General features: G+C 48.3%; 1 protein-coding gene and 1 non-coding gene across 7 annotated transcripts in view; one reads left to right on the forward strand and one right to left on the reverse strand.

Moving 5' to 3' along the window:
- Nucleotides 1-17,868, reverse strand: part of LOC146187733 (beta-hexosaminidase subunit alpha-like) — a 709,199-nt gene that overhangs the window by 357,051 nt on the left and 334,280 nt on the right. The window lies entirely within an intron of this gene.
- On the forward strand, nucleotides 514-586 carry TRNAT-CGU (transfer RNA threonine (anticodon CGU)). Its single transcript has one exon. It is a non-coding gene; the product is annotated as a tRNA-Thr (tRNA).

Consider the following 17,868-nt stretch of genomic DNA (forward strand, 5'->3'; position numbering starts at 1 on the left):
CCAGAACCGAGACCCCCGTAAGCTACAAGCAGATCAATCAAGGGGAAATGAGGGGGCTCGTTATAATACATGAAGGAAAGAAGCCAACAGTCGGCGAGGCGAAGGAAAGCGTTGGGGATGGTACTTTTATTTCTTTTTTTCTTTTTTTTTTTAATGTTTACTTGGATAAGCACAGAAATTAGTAATGTAATCTGTTTTAGGGGAAAGATAGTTAGACACAAAGTAGAAGAAAAAACAACGTGCCGATGGTGGGAACGAGCCCCCTCATTTCCCCTTGATTGATCTGCTTGTAGCTTACGGGGGTCTCGGTTCTGGCAGTCTTGAAGCCATAGGTAGCGTAAGAGGGTTCTAGCACAGCTTTCGCCCTCGCTCTTGATCACGTTCTACGTGACACTGGCGGTAACAAAGGACGTCCCACGTCCGCCGCTATGGCTGAGGGTGGCGGTGGTGAACACTCTCAAGGTTCGTATACAGACAACATAAATACCCAAGAAAGTAGCAGGGGGGACAGCGGCCGATGTAGCTCAGTTGGTAGAGCACCGGACGCGTCATTCGGAGGTCGTGGGTTCGGATCCCACCATCGGCACGTTGTTTTTTCTTCTACTTTGTGTCTAACTATCTTTCCCCTAAAACAGATTACATTACTAATTTCTGTGCTTATCCAAGTAAACATTAAAAAAAAAAAGAAATAAAAGTACCATCCCCAACGCTTTCCTTGGCCTCGCCGACTGTTGGCTTCTTTCCTTCATGTATTATAACGAGCCCCCTCATTTCCCCTTGATTGATCTGCTTGTAGCTTACGGGGGTCTCGGTTCTGGCAGTCTTGAAGCCATAGGTAGCGTAAGAGGGTTCTAGCACAGCTTTCGCCCTCGCTCTTGATCACGTTCTACGTGACACTGGCGGTAACAAAGGACGTCCCACGTCCGCCGCTATGGCTGAGGGTGGCGGTGGTGAACACTCTCAAGGTTCGTATACAGACAACATAAATACCCAAGAAAGTAGCAGGGGGGACAGCGGCCGATGTAGCTCAGTTGGTAGAGCACCGGACGCGTTATTCGGAGGTCGTGGGTTCGGATCCCACCATCGGCACGTTGTTTTTTCTTCTACTTTGTGTCTAACTATCTTTCCCCTAAAACAGATTACATTACTAATTTCTGTGCTTATCCAAGTAAATATTAAAAAAAAAAAAGAAATAAAAGTACCATCCCCAACGCTTTCCTTGGCCTCGCCGACTGTTGGCTTCTTTCCTTCATGTATTATAACGAGCCCCCTCATTTCCCCTTGATTGATCTGCTTGTAGCTTACGGGGGTCTCGGTTCTGGCAGTCTTGAAGCCATAGGTAGCGTAAGAGGGCTCTAGCACAGCTTTCGCCCTCGCTCTTGATCACGTTCTACGTGACACTGGCGGTAACAAAGGACGTCCCACGTCCGCCACTATGGCTGAGGGTGGCGGTGGTGAACACTCTCAAGGTTGGTATACAGACAACATAAATACCCAAGAAAGTAGCAGGGGGGACAGCGGCCGATGTAGCTCAGTTGGTAGAGCACCGGACGCGTTATTCGGAGGTCGTGGGTTCGGATCCCACCATCGGCACGTTGTTTTTTCTTCTACTTTGTGTCTAACTATCTTTCCCCTAAAACAGATTACATTACTAATTTCTGTGCTTATCCAAGTAAACATAAAAAAAAAGAGATAAAAGTACCATCCCCAACGCTTTCCTTGGCCTCGCCGACTGTTGGCTTCTTTCCTTCATGTATTATAACGAGCCCCCTCATTTCCCCTTGATTGATCTGCTTGTAGCTTACGGGAGTCTCGGTTCTGGCAGTCTTGAAGCCATAGGTAGCGTAAGAGGGTTCTAGCACAGCTTTCGCCCTCGCTCTTGATCACGTTCTACGTGACACTGGCGGTAACAAAGGACGTCCCACGTCCGCCGCTATGGCTGAGGGTGGCGGTGGTGAACACTCTCAAGGTTCGTATACAGACAACATAAATACCCAAGAAAGTAGCAGGGGGGACAGCGGCCGATGTAGCTCAGTTGGTAGAGCACCGGACGCGTTATTCGGAGGTCGTGGGATCGGATCCCACCATCGGCACGTTGTTTTTCCTTCTACTTTGTGTCTAACTATCTTTCCCCTAAAACAGATTACATTACTAATTTCTGTGCTTATCCAAGTAAACATTAAAAAAAAAAAGAAATAAAAGTACCATCCCCAACGCTTTCCTTGGCCTCGCCGACTGTTGGCTTCTTTCCTTCATGTATTATAACGAGCCCCCTCATTTCCCCTTGATTGATCTGCTTGTAGCTTACGGGGGCCTCGGTTCTGGCAGTCTTGAAGCCATAGGTAGCGTAAGAGGGTTCTAGCACAGCTTTCGCCCTCGCTCTTGATCACGTTCTACGTGACACTGGCGGTAACAAAGGACGTCCCACGTCCGCCGCTATGGCTGAGGGTGGCGGTGGTGAACACTCTCAAGGTTCGTATACAGACAACATAAATACCCAAGAAAGTAGCAGGGGGGACAGCGGCCGATGTAGCTCAGTTGGTAGAGCACCGGACGCGTTATTCGGAGGTCGTGGGTTCGGATCCCACCATCGGCACGTTGTTTTTTCTTCTACTTTGTGTCTAACTATCTTTCCCCTAAAACAGATTACATTACTAATTTCTGTGCTTATCCAAGTAAACATTAAAAAAAAAAAGAAATAAAAGTACCATCCCCAACGCTTTCCTTGGCCTCGCCGACTGTTGGCTTCTTTCCTTCATGTATTATAACGAGCCCCCTCATTTCCCCTTGATTGATCTGCTTGTAGCTTACGGGGGTCTCGGTTCTGGCAGTCTTGAAGGCATAGGTAGCGTAAGAGGGTTCTAGCACAGCTTTCGCCCTCGCTCTTGATCACGTTCTACGTGACACTGGCGGTAACAAAGGACGTCCGACGTCCGCCGCTATGGCTGAGGGTGGCGGTGGTGAACACTCTCAAGGTTCGTATACAGACAACATAAATACCCAAGAAAGTAGCAGGGGGGACAGCGGCCGATGTAGCTCAGTTGGTAGAGCACCGGACGCGTTATTCGGAGGTCGTGGGTTCGGATCCAACCATCGGCACGTTGTTTTTTCTTCTACTTTGTGTCTAACTATCTTTCCCCTAAAACAGATTACATTACTAATTTCTGTGCTTATCCAAGTAAACATTAAAAAAACAAAAAAAGAAATAAAAGTACCATCCGCAACGCTTTCCTTGGCCTCGCCGACTGTTGGCTTCTTTCCTTCATGTATTATAACGAGCCCCCTCATTTCCCCTTGATTGATCTGCTTGTAGCTTACGGGGGTCTCGGTTCTGGCAATCTTGAAGCCATAGGTAGCGTAAGAGGGTTCTAGCACAGCTTTCGCCCTCGCTCTTGATCACGTTCTACGTGACACTGGCGGTAACAAAGGACGTCCCACGTCCGCCGCTATGGCTGAGGGTGGCGGTGGTGAACACTCTCAAGGTTCGTATACAGACAACATAAATACCCAAGAAAGTAGCAGGGGGGACAGCGGCCGATGTAGCTCAGTTGGTAGAGCACCGGACGCGTTATTCGGAGGTCGTGGGTTCGGATCCCACCATCGGCACGTTGTTTTTTCTCTACTTTGTGTCTAACTATCTTTCCCCTAAAACAGATTAGATTACTAATTTCTGTGCTTATCCAAGTAAACATTAAAACAAAAAAAAAAGAAATAAAAGTACCATCCCCAACGCTTTCCTTGGCCTCGCCGACTGTTGGCTCCTTTCCTTCATGTATTATAACGAGCCCCCTCATTTCCCCTTGATTGATCTGCTTGTAGCTTACGGGGGTCTCGGTTCTGGCAGTCTTGAAGCCATAGGTAGCGTAAGAGGGTTCTAGCACAGCTTTCGCCCTCGCTCTTGATCACGTTCTACGTGACACTGGCGGTAACAAAGGACGTCCCACGTCCGCCGCTATGGCTGAGGGTGGCGGTGGTGAACACTCTCAAGGTTCGTATACAGACAACATAAATACCCAAGAAAGTAGCAGGGGGGACAGCGGCCGATGTAGCTCAGTTGGTAGAGCACCGGACGCGTTATTCGGAGGTCGTGGGTTCGGATCCCACCATCGGCACGTTGTTTTTTCTTCTACTTTGTGTCTAACTATCTTTCCCCTAAAACAGATTACATTACTAATTTCTGTGCTTATCCAAGTAAACATTAAAAAAAAAAAAAAGAAATAAAAGTACCATCCCCAACGCTTTCCTTGGCCTCGCCGACTGTTGGCTTCTTTCCTTCATGTATTATAACGAGCCCCCTCATTTCCCCTTGATTGATCTGCTTGTAGCTTACGGGGGTCTCGGTTCTGGCAATCTTGAAGCCATAGGTAGCGTAAGAGGGTTCTAGCACAGCTTTCGCCCTCGCTCTTGATCACGTTCTACGTGACACTGGCGGTAACAAAGGACGTCCCACGTCCGCCGCTATGGCTGAGGGTGGCGGTGGTGAACTATCTCAAGGTTCGTATACAGACAACATAAATACCCAAGAAAGTAGCAGGGGGGACAGCGGCCGATGTAGCTCAGTTGGTAGAGCACCGGACGCGTTATTCGGAGGTCGTGGGTTCGGATCCCACCATCGGCACGTTGTTTTTTCTTCTACTTTGTGTCTAACTATCTTTCCCCTAAAACAGATTACATTACTAATTTCTGTGCTTATCCAAGTAAACATTAAAACAAAAAAAAAAGAAATAAAAGTACCATCCCCAACGCTTTCCTTGGCCTCGCCGACTGTTGGCTTCTTTCCGTCATGTATTATAACGAGCCCCCTCATTTCCCCTTGATTGATCTGCTTGTAGCTTACGGGGGTCTCGGTTCTGGCAGTCTTGAAGCCATAGGTAGCGTAAGAGGGTTCTAGCACAGCTTTCGCCCTCGCTCTTGATCACGTTCTACGTGACACTGGCGGTAACAAAGGACGTCCCACGTCCGCCGCTATGGCTGAGGGTGGCGGTGGTGAACACTCTCAAGGTTCGTATACAGACAACATAAATACCCAAGAAAGTAGCAGGGGGGACAGCGGCCGATGTAGCTCAGTTGGTAGAGCACCGGACGCGTTATTCGGAGGTCGTGGGTTCGGATCCCACCATCGGCACGTTGTTTTTTCTTCTACTTTGTGTCTAACTATCTTTCCCCTAAAACAGATTACATTACTAATTTCCGTGCTTATCCAAGTAAACATTAAAAAAAAAAAAGAAACAAAGTACCATCCCCAACGCTTTCCTTGGCCTCGCCGACTGTTGGCTTCTTTCCTTCATGTATTATAACGAGCCCCCTCATTTCCCCTTGATTGATCTGCTTGTAGCTTACGGGGGTCTCGGTTCTGGCAGTCTTGAAGCCATAGGTAGCGTAAGAGGGTTCTAGCACAGCTTTCGCCCTCGCTCTTGATCACGTTCTACGTGACACTGGCGGTAACAAAGGACGTCCCACGTCCGCCGCTATGGCTGAGGGTGGCGGTGGTGAACACTCTCAAGGTTCGTATACAGACAACATAAATACCCAAGAAAGTAGCAGGGGGGACAGCGGCCGATGTAGCTCAGTTGGTAGAGCACCGGACGCGTTATTCGGAGGTCGTGGGTTCGGATCCCACCATCGGCACGTTGTTTTTTCTTCTACTTTGTGTCTAACTATCTTTCCCCTAAAACAGATTACATTACTAATTTCTGTGCTTATCCAAGTAAATATTAAAAAAAAAAGAAATAAAAGTACCATCCCCAACGCTTTCCTTGGCCTCGCCGACTGTTGGCTTCTTTCCTTCATGTATTATAACGAGCCCCCTCATTTCCCCTTGATTGATCTGCTTGTAGCTTACGGGGGTCTCGGTTCTGGCAGTCTTGAAGCCATAGGTAGCGTAAGAGGGCTCTAGCACAGCTTTCGCCCTCGCTCTTGATCACGTTCTACGTGACACTGGCGGTAACAAAGGACGTCCCACGTCCGCCACTATGGCTGAGGGTGGCGGTGGTGAACACTCTCAAGGTTGGTATACAGACAACATAAATACCCAAGAAAGTAGCAGGGGGGACAGCGGCCGATGTAGCTCAGTTGGTAGAGCACCGGACGCGTTATTCGGAGGTCGTGGGTTCGGATCCCACCATCGGCACGTTGTTTTTTCTTCTACTTTGTGTCTAACTATCTTTCCCCTAAAACAGATTACATTACTAATTTCTGTGCTTATCCAAGTAAACATAAAAAAAAAGAGATAAAAGTACCATCCCCAACGCTTTCCTTGGCCTCGCCGACTGTTGGCTTCTTTCCTTCATGTATTATAACGAGCCCCCTCATTTCCCCTTGATTGATCTGCTTGTAGCTTACGGGGGTCTCGGTTCTGGCAGTCTTGAAGCCATAGGTAGCGTAAGAGGGTTCTAGCACAGCTTTCGCCCTCGCTCTTGATCACGTTCTACGTGACACTGGCGGTAACAAAGGACGTCCCACGTCCGCCGCTATGGCTGAGGGTGGCGGTGGTGAACACTCTGAAGGTTCGTATACAGACAACATAAATACCCAAGAAAGTAGCAGGGGGGACAGCGGCCGATGTAGCTCAGTTGGTAGAGCACCGGACGCGTTATTCGGAGGTCGTGGGATCGGATCCCACCATCGGCACGTTGTTTTTCCTTCTACTTTGTGTCTAACTATCTTTCCCCTAAAACAGATTACATTACTAATTTCTGTGCTTATCCAAGTAAACATTAAAAAAAAAAAAAAAAGAAATAAAAGTACCATCCCCAACGCTTTCCTTGGCCTCGCCGACTGTTGGCTTCTTTCCTTCATGTATTATAACGAGCCCCCTCATTTCCCCTTGATTGATCTGCTTGTAGCTTACGGGGGCCTCGGTTCTGGCAGTCTTGAAGCCATAGGTAGCGTAAGAGGGTTCTAGCACAGCTTTCGCCCTCGCTCTTGATCACGTTCTACGTGACACTGGCGGTAACAAAGGACGTCCCACGTCCGCCGCTATGGCTGAGGGTGGCGGTGGTGAACACTCTCAAGGTTCGTATACAGACAACATAAATACCCAAGAAAGTAGCAGGGGGGACAGCGGCCGATGTAGCTCAGTTGGTAGAGCACCGGACGCGTTATTCGGAGGTCGTGGGTTCGGATCCCACCATCGGCACGTTGTTTTTTCTTCTACTTTGTGTCTAACTATCTTTCCCCTAAAACAGATTACATTACTAATTTCTGTGCTTATCCAAGTAAACATTAAAAAAAAAAAGAAATAAAAGTACCATCCCCAACGCTTTCCTTGGCCTCGCCGACTGTTGGCTTCTTTCCTTCATGTATTATAACGAGCCCCCTCATTTCCCCTTGATTGATCTGCTTGTAGCTTACGGGGGTCTCGGTTCTGGCAGTCTTGAAGGCATAGGTAGCGTAAGAGGGTTCTAGCACAGCTTTCGCCCTCGCTCTTGATCACGTTCTACGTGACACTGGCGGTAACAAAGGACGTCCCACGTCCGCCGCTATGGCTGAGGGTGGCGGTGGTGAACACTCTCAAGGTTCGTATACAGACAACATAAATACCCAAGAAAGTAGCAGGGGGGACAGCGGCCGATGTAGCTCAGTTGGTAGAGCACCGGACGCGTTATTCGGAGGTCGTGGGTTCGGATCCAACCATCGGCACGTTGTTTTTTCTTCTACTTTGTGTCTAACTATCTTTCCCCTAAAACAGATTACATTACTAATTTCTGTGCTTATCCAAGTAAACATTAAAAAAACAAAAAAAGAAATAAAAGTACCATCCGCAACGCTTTCCTTGGCCTCGCCGACTGTTGGCTTCTTTCCTTCATGTATTATAACGAGCCCCCTCATTTCCCCTTGATTGATCTGCTTGTAGCTTACGGGGGTCTCGGTTCTGGCAATCTTGAAGCCATAGGTAGCGTAAGAGGGTTCTAGCACAGCTTTCGCCCTCGCTCTTGATCACGTTCTACGTGACACTGGCGGTAACAAAGGACGTCCCACGTCCGCCGCTATGGCTGAGGGTGGCGGTGGTGAACACTCTCAAGGTTCGTATACAGACAACATAAATACCCAAGAAAGTAGCAGGGGGGACAGCGGCCGATGTAGCTCAGTTGGTAGAGCACCGGACGCGTTATTCGGAGGTCGTGGGTTCGGATCCCACCATCGGCACGTTGTTTTTTCTCTACTTTGTGTCTAACTATCTTTCCCCTAAAACAGATTACATTACTAATTTCTGTGCTTATCCAAGTAAACATTAAAACAAAAAAAAAAGAAATAAAAGTACCATCCCCAACGCTTTCCTTGGCCTCGCCGACTGTTGGCTTCTTTCCTTCATGTATTATAATGAGCCCCCTCATTTCCCCTTGATTGATCTGCTTGTAGCTTACGGGGGTCTCGGTTCTGGCAGTCTTGAAGCCATAGGTAGCGTAAGAGGGTTCTAGCACAGCTTTCGCCCTCGCTCTTGATCACGTTCTACGTGACACTGGCGGTAACAAAGGACGTCCCACGTCCGCCGCTATGGCTGAGGGTGGCGGTGGTGAACACTCTCAAGGTTCGTATACAGACAACATAAATACCCAAGAAAGTAGCAGGGGGGACAGCGGCCGATGTAGCTCAGTTGGTAGAGCACCGGACGCGTTATTCGGAGGTCGTGGGTTCGGATCCCACCATCGGCACGTTGTTTTTTCTTCTACTTTGTGTCTAACTATCTTTCCCCTAAAACAGATTACATTACAAATTTCTGTGCTTATCCAAGTAAACATTAAAAAAAAAAAAAAAAAGAAATAAAAGTACCATCCCCAACGCTTTCCTTGGCCTCGCCGACTGTTGGCTTCTTTCCTTCATGTATTATAACGAGCCCCCTCATTTCCCCTTGATTGATCTGCTTGTAGCTTACGGGGGTCTCGGTTCTGGCAATCTTGAAGCCATAGGTAGCGTAAGAGGGTTCTAGCACAGCTTTCGCCCTCGCTCTTGATCACGTTCTACGTGACACTGGCGGTAACAAAGGACGTCCCACGTCCGCCGCTATGGCTGAGGGTGGCGGTGGTGAACTATCTCAAGGTTCGTATACAGACAACATAAATACCCAAGAAAGTAGCAGGGGGGACAGCGGCCGATGTAGCTCAGTTGGTAGAGCACCGGACGCGTTATTCGGAGGTCGTGGGTTCGGATCCCACCATCGGCACGTTGTTTTTTCTTCTACTTTGTGTCTAACTATCTTTCCCCTAAAACAGATTACATTACTAATTTCTGTGCTTATCCAAGTAAACAATTAAACAAAAAAAAAAGAAATAAAAGTACCATCCCCAACGCTTTCCTTGGCCTCGCCGACTGTTGGCTTCTTTCCTTCATGTATTATAACGAGCCCCCTCATTTCCCCTTGATTGATCTGCTTGTAGCTTACGGGGGTCTCGGTTCTGGCAGTCTTGAAGCCATAGGTAGCGTAAGAGGGTTCTAGCACAGCTTTCGCCCTCGCTCTTGATCACGTTCTACGTGACACTGGCGGTAACAAAGGACGTCCCACGTCCGCCGCTATGGCTGAGGGTGGCGGTGGTGAACACTCTGAAGGTTCGTATACAGACAACATAAATACCCAAGAAAGTAGCAGGGGGGACAGCGGCCGATGTAGCTCAGTTGGTAGAGCACCGGACGCGTTATTCGGAGGTCGTGGGATCGGATCCCACCATCGGCACGTTGTTTTTCCTTCTACTTTGTGTCTAACTATCTTTCCCCTAAAACAGATTACATTACTAATTTCTGTGCTTATCCAAGTAAACATTAAAAAAAAAAAGAAATAAAAGTACCATCCCCAACGCTTTCCTTGGCCTCGCCGACTGTTGGCTTCTTTCCTTCATGTATTATAACGAGCCCCCTCATTTCCCCTTGATTGATCTGCTTGTAGCTTACGGGGGCCTCGGTTCTGGCAGTCTTGAAGCCATAGGTAGCGTAAGAGGGTTCTAGCACAGCTTTCGCCCTCGCTCTTGATCACGTTCTACGTGACACTGGCGGTAACAAAGGACGTCCCACGTCCGCCGCTATGGCTGAGGGTGGCGGTGGTGAACACTCTCAAGGTTCGTATACAGACAACATAAATACCCAAGAAAGTAGCAGGGGGGACAGCGGCCGATGTAGCTCAGTTGGTAGAGCACCGGACGCGTTATTCGGAGGTCGTGGGTTCGGATCCCACCATCGGCACGTTGTTTTTTCTTCTACTTTGTGTCTAACTATCTTTCCCCTAAAACAGATTACATTACTAATTTCTGTGCTTATCCAAGTAAACATTAAAAAAAAAAAAGAAATAAAAGTACCATCCCCAACGCTTTCCTTGGCCTCGCCGACTGTTGGCTTCTTTCCTTCATGTATTATAACGAGCCCCCTCATTTCCCCTTGATTGATCTGCTTGTAGCTTACGGGGGTCTCGGTTCTGGCAGTCTTGAAGGCATAGGTAGCGTAAGAGGGTTCTAGCACAGCTTTCGCCCTCGCTCTTGATCACGTTCTACGTGACACTGGCGGTAACAAAGGACGTCCGACGTCCGCCGCTATGGCTGAGGGTGGCGGTGGTGAACACTCTCAAGGTTCGTATACAGACAACATAAATACCCAAGAAAGTAGCAGGGGGGACAGCGGCCGATGTAGCTCAGTTGGTAGAGCACCGGACGCGTTATTCGGAGGTCGTGGGTTCGGATCCAACCATCGGCACGTTGTTTTTTCTTCTACTTTGTGTCTAACTATCTTTCCCCTAAAACAGATTACATTACTAATTTCTGTGCTTATCCAAGTAAACATTAAAAAAACAAAAAAAGAAATAAAAGTACCATCCGCAACGCTTTCCTTGGCCTCGCCGACTGTTGGCTTCTTTCCTTCATGTATTATAACGAGCCCCCTCATTTCCCCTTGATTGATCTGCTTGTAGCTTACGGGGGTCTCGGTTCTGGCAATCTTGAAGCCATAGGTAGCGTAAGAGGGTTCTAGCACAGCTTTCGCCCTCGCTCTTGATCACGTTCTACGTGACACTGGCGGTAACAAAGGACGTCCCACGTCCGCCGCTATGGCTGAGGGTGGCGGTGGTGAACACTCTCAAGGTTCGTATACAGACAACATAAATACCCAAGAAAGTAGCAGGGGGGACAGCGGCCGATGTAGCTCAGTTGGTAGAGCACCGGACGCGTTATTCGGAGGTCGTGGGTTCGGATCCCACCATCGGCACGTTGTTTTTTCTCTACTTTGTGTCTAACTATCTTTCCCCTAAAACAGATTAGATTACTAATTTCTGTGCTTATCCAAGTAAACATTAAAACAAAAAAAAAAGAAATAAAAGTACCATCCCCAACGCTTTCCTTGGCCTCGCCGACTGTTGGCTTCTTTCCTTCATGTATTATAACGAGCCCCCTCATTTCCCCTTGATTGATCTGCTTGTAGCTTACGGGGGTCTCGGTTCTGGCAGTCTTGAAGCCATAGGTAGCGTAAGAGGGTTCTAGCACAGCTTTCGCCCTCGCTCTTGATCACGTTCTACGTGACACTGGCGGTAACAAAGGACGTCCCACGTCCGCCGCTATGGCTGAGGGTGGCGGTGGTGAACACTCTCAAGGTTCGTATACAGACAACATAAATACCCAAGAAAGTAGCAGGGGGGACAGCGGCCGATGTAGCTCAGTTGGTAGAGCACCGGACGCGTTATTCGGAGGTCGTGGGTTCGGATCCCACCATCGGCACGTTGTTTTTTCTTCTACTTTGTGTCTAACTATCTTTCCCCTAAAACAGATTACATTACTAATTTCTGTGCTTATCCAAGTAAACATTAAAAAAAAAAAAAAAGAAATAAAAGTACCATCCCCAACGCTTTCCTTGGCCTCGCCGACTGTTGGCTTCTTTCCTTCATGTATTATAACGAGCCCCCTCATTTCCCCTTGATTGATCTGCTTGTAGCTTACGGGGGTCTCGGTTCTGGCAATCTTGAAGCCATAGGTAGCGTAAGAGGGTTCTAGCACAGCTTTCGCCCTCGCTCTTGATCACGTTCTACGTGACACTGGCGGTAACAAAGGACGTCCCACGTCCGCCGCTATGGCTGAGGGTGGCGGTGGTGAACTATCTCAAGGTTCGTATACAGACAACATAAATACCCAAGAAAGTAGCAGGGGGGACAGCGGCCGATGTAGCTCAGTTGGTAGAGCACCGGACGCGTTATTCGGAGGTCGTGGGTTCGGATCCCACCATCGGCACGTTGTTTTTTCTTCTACTTTGTGTCTAACTATCTTTCCCCTAAAACAGATTACATTACTAATTTCTGTGCTTATCCAAGTAAACATTAAAACAAAAAAAAAAGAAATAAAAGTACCATCCCCAACGCTTTCCTTGGCCTCGCCGACTGTTGGCTTCTTTCCGTCATGTATTATAACGAGCCCCCTCATTTCCCCTTGATTGATCTGCTTGTAGCTTACGGGGGTCTCGGTTCTGGCAGTCTTGAAGCCATAGGTAGCGTAAGAGGGTTCTAGCACAGCTTTCGCCCTCGCTCTTGATCACGTTCTACGTGACACTGGCGGTAACAAAGGACGTCCCACGTCCGCCGCTATGGCTGAGGGTGGCGGTGGTGAACACTCTCAAGGTTCGTATACAGACAACATAAATACCCAAGAAAGTAGCAGGGGGGACAGCGGCCGATGTAGCTCAGTTGGTAGAGCACCGGACGCGTTATTCGGAGGTCGTGGGTTCGGATCCCACCATCGGCACGTTGTTTTTTCTTCTACTTTGTGTCTAACTATCTTTCCCCTAAAACAGATTACATTACTAATTTCCGTGCTTATCCAAGTAAACATTAAAAAAAAAAAAGAAACAAAGTACCATCCCCAACGCTTTCCTTGGCCTCGCCGACTGTTGGCTTCTTTCCTTCATGTATTATAACGAGCCCCCTCATTTCCCCTTGATTGATCTGCTTGTAGCTTACGGGGGTCTCGGTTCTGGCAGTCTTGAAGCCATAGGTAGCGTAAGAGGGTTCTAGCACAGCTTTCGCCCTCGCTCTTGATCACGTTCTACGTGACACTGGCGGTAACAAAGGACGTCCCACGTCCGCCGCTATGGCTGAGGGTGGCGGTGGTGAACACTCTCAAGGTTCGTATACAGACAACATAAATACCCAAGAAAGTAGCAGGGGGGACAGCGGCCGATGTAGCTCAGTTGGTAGAGCACCGGACGCGTTATTCGGAGGTCGTGGGTTCGGATCCCACCATCGGCACGTTGTTTTTTCTTCTACTTTGTGTCTAACTATCTTTCCCCTAAAACAGATTACATTACTAATTTCTGTGCTTATCCAAGTAAATATTAAAAAAAAAAAGAAATAAAAGTACCATCCCCAACGCTTTCCTTGGCCTCGCCGACTGTTGGCTTCTTTCCTTCATGTATTATAACGAGCCCCCTCATTTCCCCTTGATTGATCTGCTTGTAGCTTACGGGGGTCTCGGTTCTGGCAGTCTTGAAGCCATAGGTAGCGTAAGAGGGCTCTAGCACAGCTTTCGCCCTCGCTCTTGATCACGTTCTACGTGACACTGGCGGTAACAAAGGACGTCCCACGTCCGCCACTATGGCTGAGGGTGGCGGTGGTGAACACTCTCAAGGTTGGTATACAGACAACATAAATACCCAAGAAAGTAGCAGGGGGGACAGCGGCCGATGTAGCTCAGTTGGTAGAGCACCGGACGCGTTATTCGGAGGTCGTGGGTTCGGATCCCACCATCGGCACGTTGTTTTTTCTTCTACTTTGTGTCTAACTATCTTTCCCCTAAAACAGATTACATTACTAATTTCTGTGCTTATCCAAGTAAACATAAAAAAAAAGAGATAAAAGTACCATCCCCAACGCTTTCCTTGGCCTCGCCGACTGTTGGCTTCTTTCCTTCATGTATTATAACGAGCCCCCTCATTTCCCCTTGATTGATCTGCTTGTAGCTTACGGGGGTCTCGGTTCTGGCAGTCTTGAAGCCATAGGTAGCGTAAGAGGGTTCTAGCACAGCTTTCGCCCTCGCTCTTGATCACGTTCTACGTGACACTGGCGGTAACAAAGGACGTCCCACGTCCGCCGCTATGGCTGAGGGTGGCGGTGGTGAACACTCTGAAGGTTCGTATACAGACAACATAAATACCCAAGAAAGTAGCAGGGGGGACAGCGGCCGATGTAGCTCAGTTGGTAGAGCACCGGACGCGTTATTCGGAGGTCGTGGGATCGGATCCCACCATCGGCACGTTGTTTTTCCTTCTACTTTGTGTCTAACTATCTTTCCCCTAAAACAGATTACATTACTAATTTCTGTGCTTATCCAAGTAAACATTAAAAAAAAAAAAAAAAGAAATAAAAGTACCATCCCCAACGCTTTCCTTGGCCTCGCCGACTGTTGGCTTCTTTCCTTCATGTATTATAACGAGCCCCCTCATTTCCCCTTGATTGATCTGCTTGTAGCTTACGGGGGCCTCGGTTCTGGCAGTCTTGAAGCCATAGGTAGCGTAAGAGGGTTCTAGCACAGCTTTCGCCCTCGCTCTTGATCACGTTCTACGTGACACTGGCGGTAACAAAGGACGTCCCACGTCCGCCGCTATGGCTGAGGGTGGCGGTGGTGAACACTCTCAAGGTTCGTATACAGACAACATAAATACCCAAGAAAGTAGCAGGGGGGACAGCGGCCGATGTAGCTCAGTTGGTAGAGCACCGGACGCGTTATTCGGAGGTCGTGGGTTCGGATCCCACCATCGGCACGTTGTTTTTTCTTCTACTTTGTGTCTAACTATCTTTCCCCTAAAACAGATTACATTACTAATTTCTGTGCTTATCCAAGTAAACATTAAAAAAAAAAAGAAATAAAAGTACCATCCCCAACGCTTTCCTTGGCCTCGCCGACTGTTGGCTTCTTTCCTTCATGTATTATAACGAGCCCCCTCATTTCCCCTTGATTGATCTGCTTGTAGCTTACGGGGGTCTCGGTTCTGGCAGTCTTGAAGGCATAGGTAGCGTAAGAGGGTTCTAGCACAGCTTTCGCCCTCGCTCTTGATCACGTTCTACGTGACACTGGCGGTAACAAAGGACGTCCCACGTCCGCCGCTATGGCTGAGGGTGGCGGTGGTGAACACTCTCAAGGTTCGTATACAGACAACATAAATACCCAAGAAAGTAGCAGGGGGGACAGCGGCCGATGTAGCTCAGTTGGTAGAGCACCGGACGCGTTATTCGGAGGTCGTGGGTTCGGATCCAACCATCGGCACGTTGTTTTTTCTTCTACTTTGTGTCTAACTATCTTTCCCCTAAAACAGATTACATTACTAATTTCTGTGCTTATCCAAGTAAACATTAAAAAAACAAAAAAAGAAATAAAAGTACCATCCGCAACGCTTTCCTTGGCCTCGCCGACTGTTGGCTTCTTTCCTTCATGTATTATAACGAGCCCCCTCATTTCCCCTTGATTGATCTGCTTGTAGCTTACGGGGGTCTCGGTTCTGGCAATCTTGAAGCCATAGGTAGCGTAAGAGGGTTCTAGCACAGCTTTCGCCCTCGCTCTTGATCACGTTCTACGTGACACTGGCGGTAACAAAGGACGTCCCACGTCCGCCGCTATGGCTGAGGGTGGCGGTGGTGAACACTCTCAAGGTTCGTATACAGACAACATAAATACCCAAGAAAGTAGCAGGGGGGACAGCGGCCGATGTAGCTCAGTTGGTAGAGCACCGGACGCGTTATTCGGAGGTCGTGGGTTCGGATCCCACCATCGGCACGTTGTTTTTTCTCTACTTTGTGTCTAACTATCTTTCCCCTAAAACAGATTACATTACTAATTTCTGTGCTTATCCAAGTAAACATTAAAACAAAAAAAAAAGAAATAAAAGTACCATCCCCAACGCTTTCCTTGGCCTCGCCGACTGTTGGCTTCTTTCCTTCATGTATTATAATGAGCCCCCTCATTTCCCCTTGATTGATCTGCTTGTAGCTTACGGGGGTCTCGGTTCTGGCAGTCTTGAAGCCATAGGTAGCGTAAGAGGGTTCTAGCACAGCTTTCGCCCTCGCTCTTGATCACGTTCTACGTGACACTGGCGGTAACAAAGGACGTCCCACGTCCGCCGCTATGGCTGAGGGTGGCGGTGGTGAACACTCTCAAGGTTCGTATACAGACAACATAAATACCCAAGAAAGTAGCAGGGGGGACAGCGGCCGATGTAGCTCAGTTGGTAGAGCACCGGACGCGTTATTCGGAGGTCGTGGGTTCGGATCCCACCATCGGCACGTTGTTTTTTCTTCTACTTTGTGTCTAACTATCTTTCCCCTAAAACAGATTACATTACAAATTTCTGTGCTTATCCAAGTAAACATTAAAAAAAAAAAAAAAAAGAAATAAAAGTACCATCCCCAACGCTTTCCTTGGCCTCGCCGACTGTTGGCTTCTTTCCTTCATGTATTATAACGAGCCCCCTCATTTCCCCTTGATTGATCTGCTTGTAGCTTACGGGGGTCTCGGTTCTGGCAATCTTGAAGCCATAGGTAGCGTAAGAGGGTTCTAGCACAGCTTTCGCCCTCGCTCTTGATCACGTTCTACGTGACACTGGCGGTAACAAAGGACGTCCCACGTCCGCCGCTATGGCTGAGGGTGGCGGTGGTGAACTATCTCAAGGTTCGTATACAGACAACATAAATACCCAAGAAAGTAGCAGGGGGGACAGCGGCCGATGTAGCTCAGTTGGTAGAGCACCGGACGCGTTATTCGGAGGTCGTGGGTTCGGATCCCACCATCGGCACGTTGTTTTTTCTTCTACTTTGTGTCTAACTATCTTTCCCCTAAAACAGATTACATTACTAATTTCTGTGCTTATCCAAGTAAACAATTAAACAAAAAAAAAAGAAATAAAAGTACCATCCCCAACGCTTTCCTTGGCCTCGCCGACTGTTGGCTTCTTTCCTTCATGTATTATAACGAGCCCCCTCATTTCCCCTTGATTGATCTGCTTGTAGCTTACGGGGGTCTCGGTTCTGGCAGTCTTGAAGCCATAGGTAGCGTAAGAGGGTTCTAGCACAGCTTTCGCCCTCGCTCTTGATCACGTTCTACGTGACACTGGCGGTAACAAAGGACGTCCCACGTCCGCCGCTATGGCTGAGGGTGGCGGTGGTGAACACTCTGAAGGTTCGTATACAGACAACATAAATACCCAAGAAAGTAGCAGGGGGGACAGCGGCCGATGTAGCTCAGTTGGTAGAGCACCGGACGCGTTATTCGGAGGTCGTGGGATCGGATCCCACCATCGGCACGTTGTTTTTCCTTCTACTTTGTGTCTAACTATCTTTCCCCTAAAACAGATTACATTACTAATTTCTGTGCTTATCCAAGTAAACATTAAAAAAAAAAAAAAAGAAATAAAAGTACCATCCCCAACGCTTTCCTTGGCCTCGCCGACTGTTGGCTTCTTTCCTTCATGTATTATAACGAGCCCCCTCATTTCCCCTTGATTGATCTGCTTGTAGCTTACGGGGGCCTCGGTTCTGGCAGTCTTGAAGCCATAGGTAGCGTAAGAGGGTTCTAGCACAGCTTTCGCCCTCGCTCTTGATCACGTTCTACGTGACACTGGCGGTAACAAAGGACGTCCCACGTCCGCCGCTATGGCTGAGGGTGGCGGTGGTGAACACTCTCAAGGTTCGTATACAGACAACATAAATACCCAAGAAAGTAGCAGGGGGGACAGCGGCCGATGTAGCTCAGTTGGTAGAGCACCGGACGCGTTATTCGGAGGTCGTGGGTTCGGATCCCACCATCGGCACGTTGTTTTTTCTTCTACTTTGTGTCTAACTATCTTTCCCCTAAAACAGATTACATTACTAATTTCTGTGCTTATCCAAGTAAACATTAAAAAAAAAAAAAAAGAGATAAA

Source organism: Amblyomma maculatum, chromosome 5 (genome assembly GCF_055883805.1).
Source record: "Amblyomma maculatum isolate TAMU_Amacu chromosome 5, ASM5588380v1, whole genome shotgun sequence".
NCBI classification, from domain to species: Eukaryota; Metazoa; Arthropoda; class Arachnida; order Ixodida; family Ixodidae; genus Amblyomma; species Amblyomma maculatum.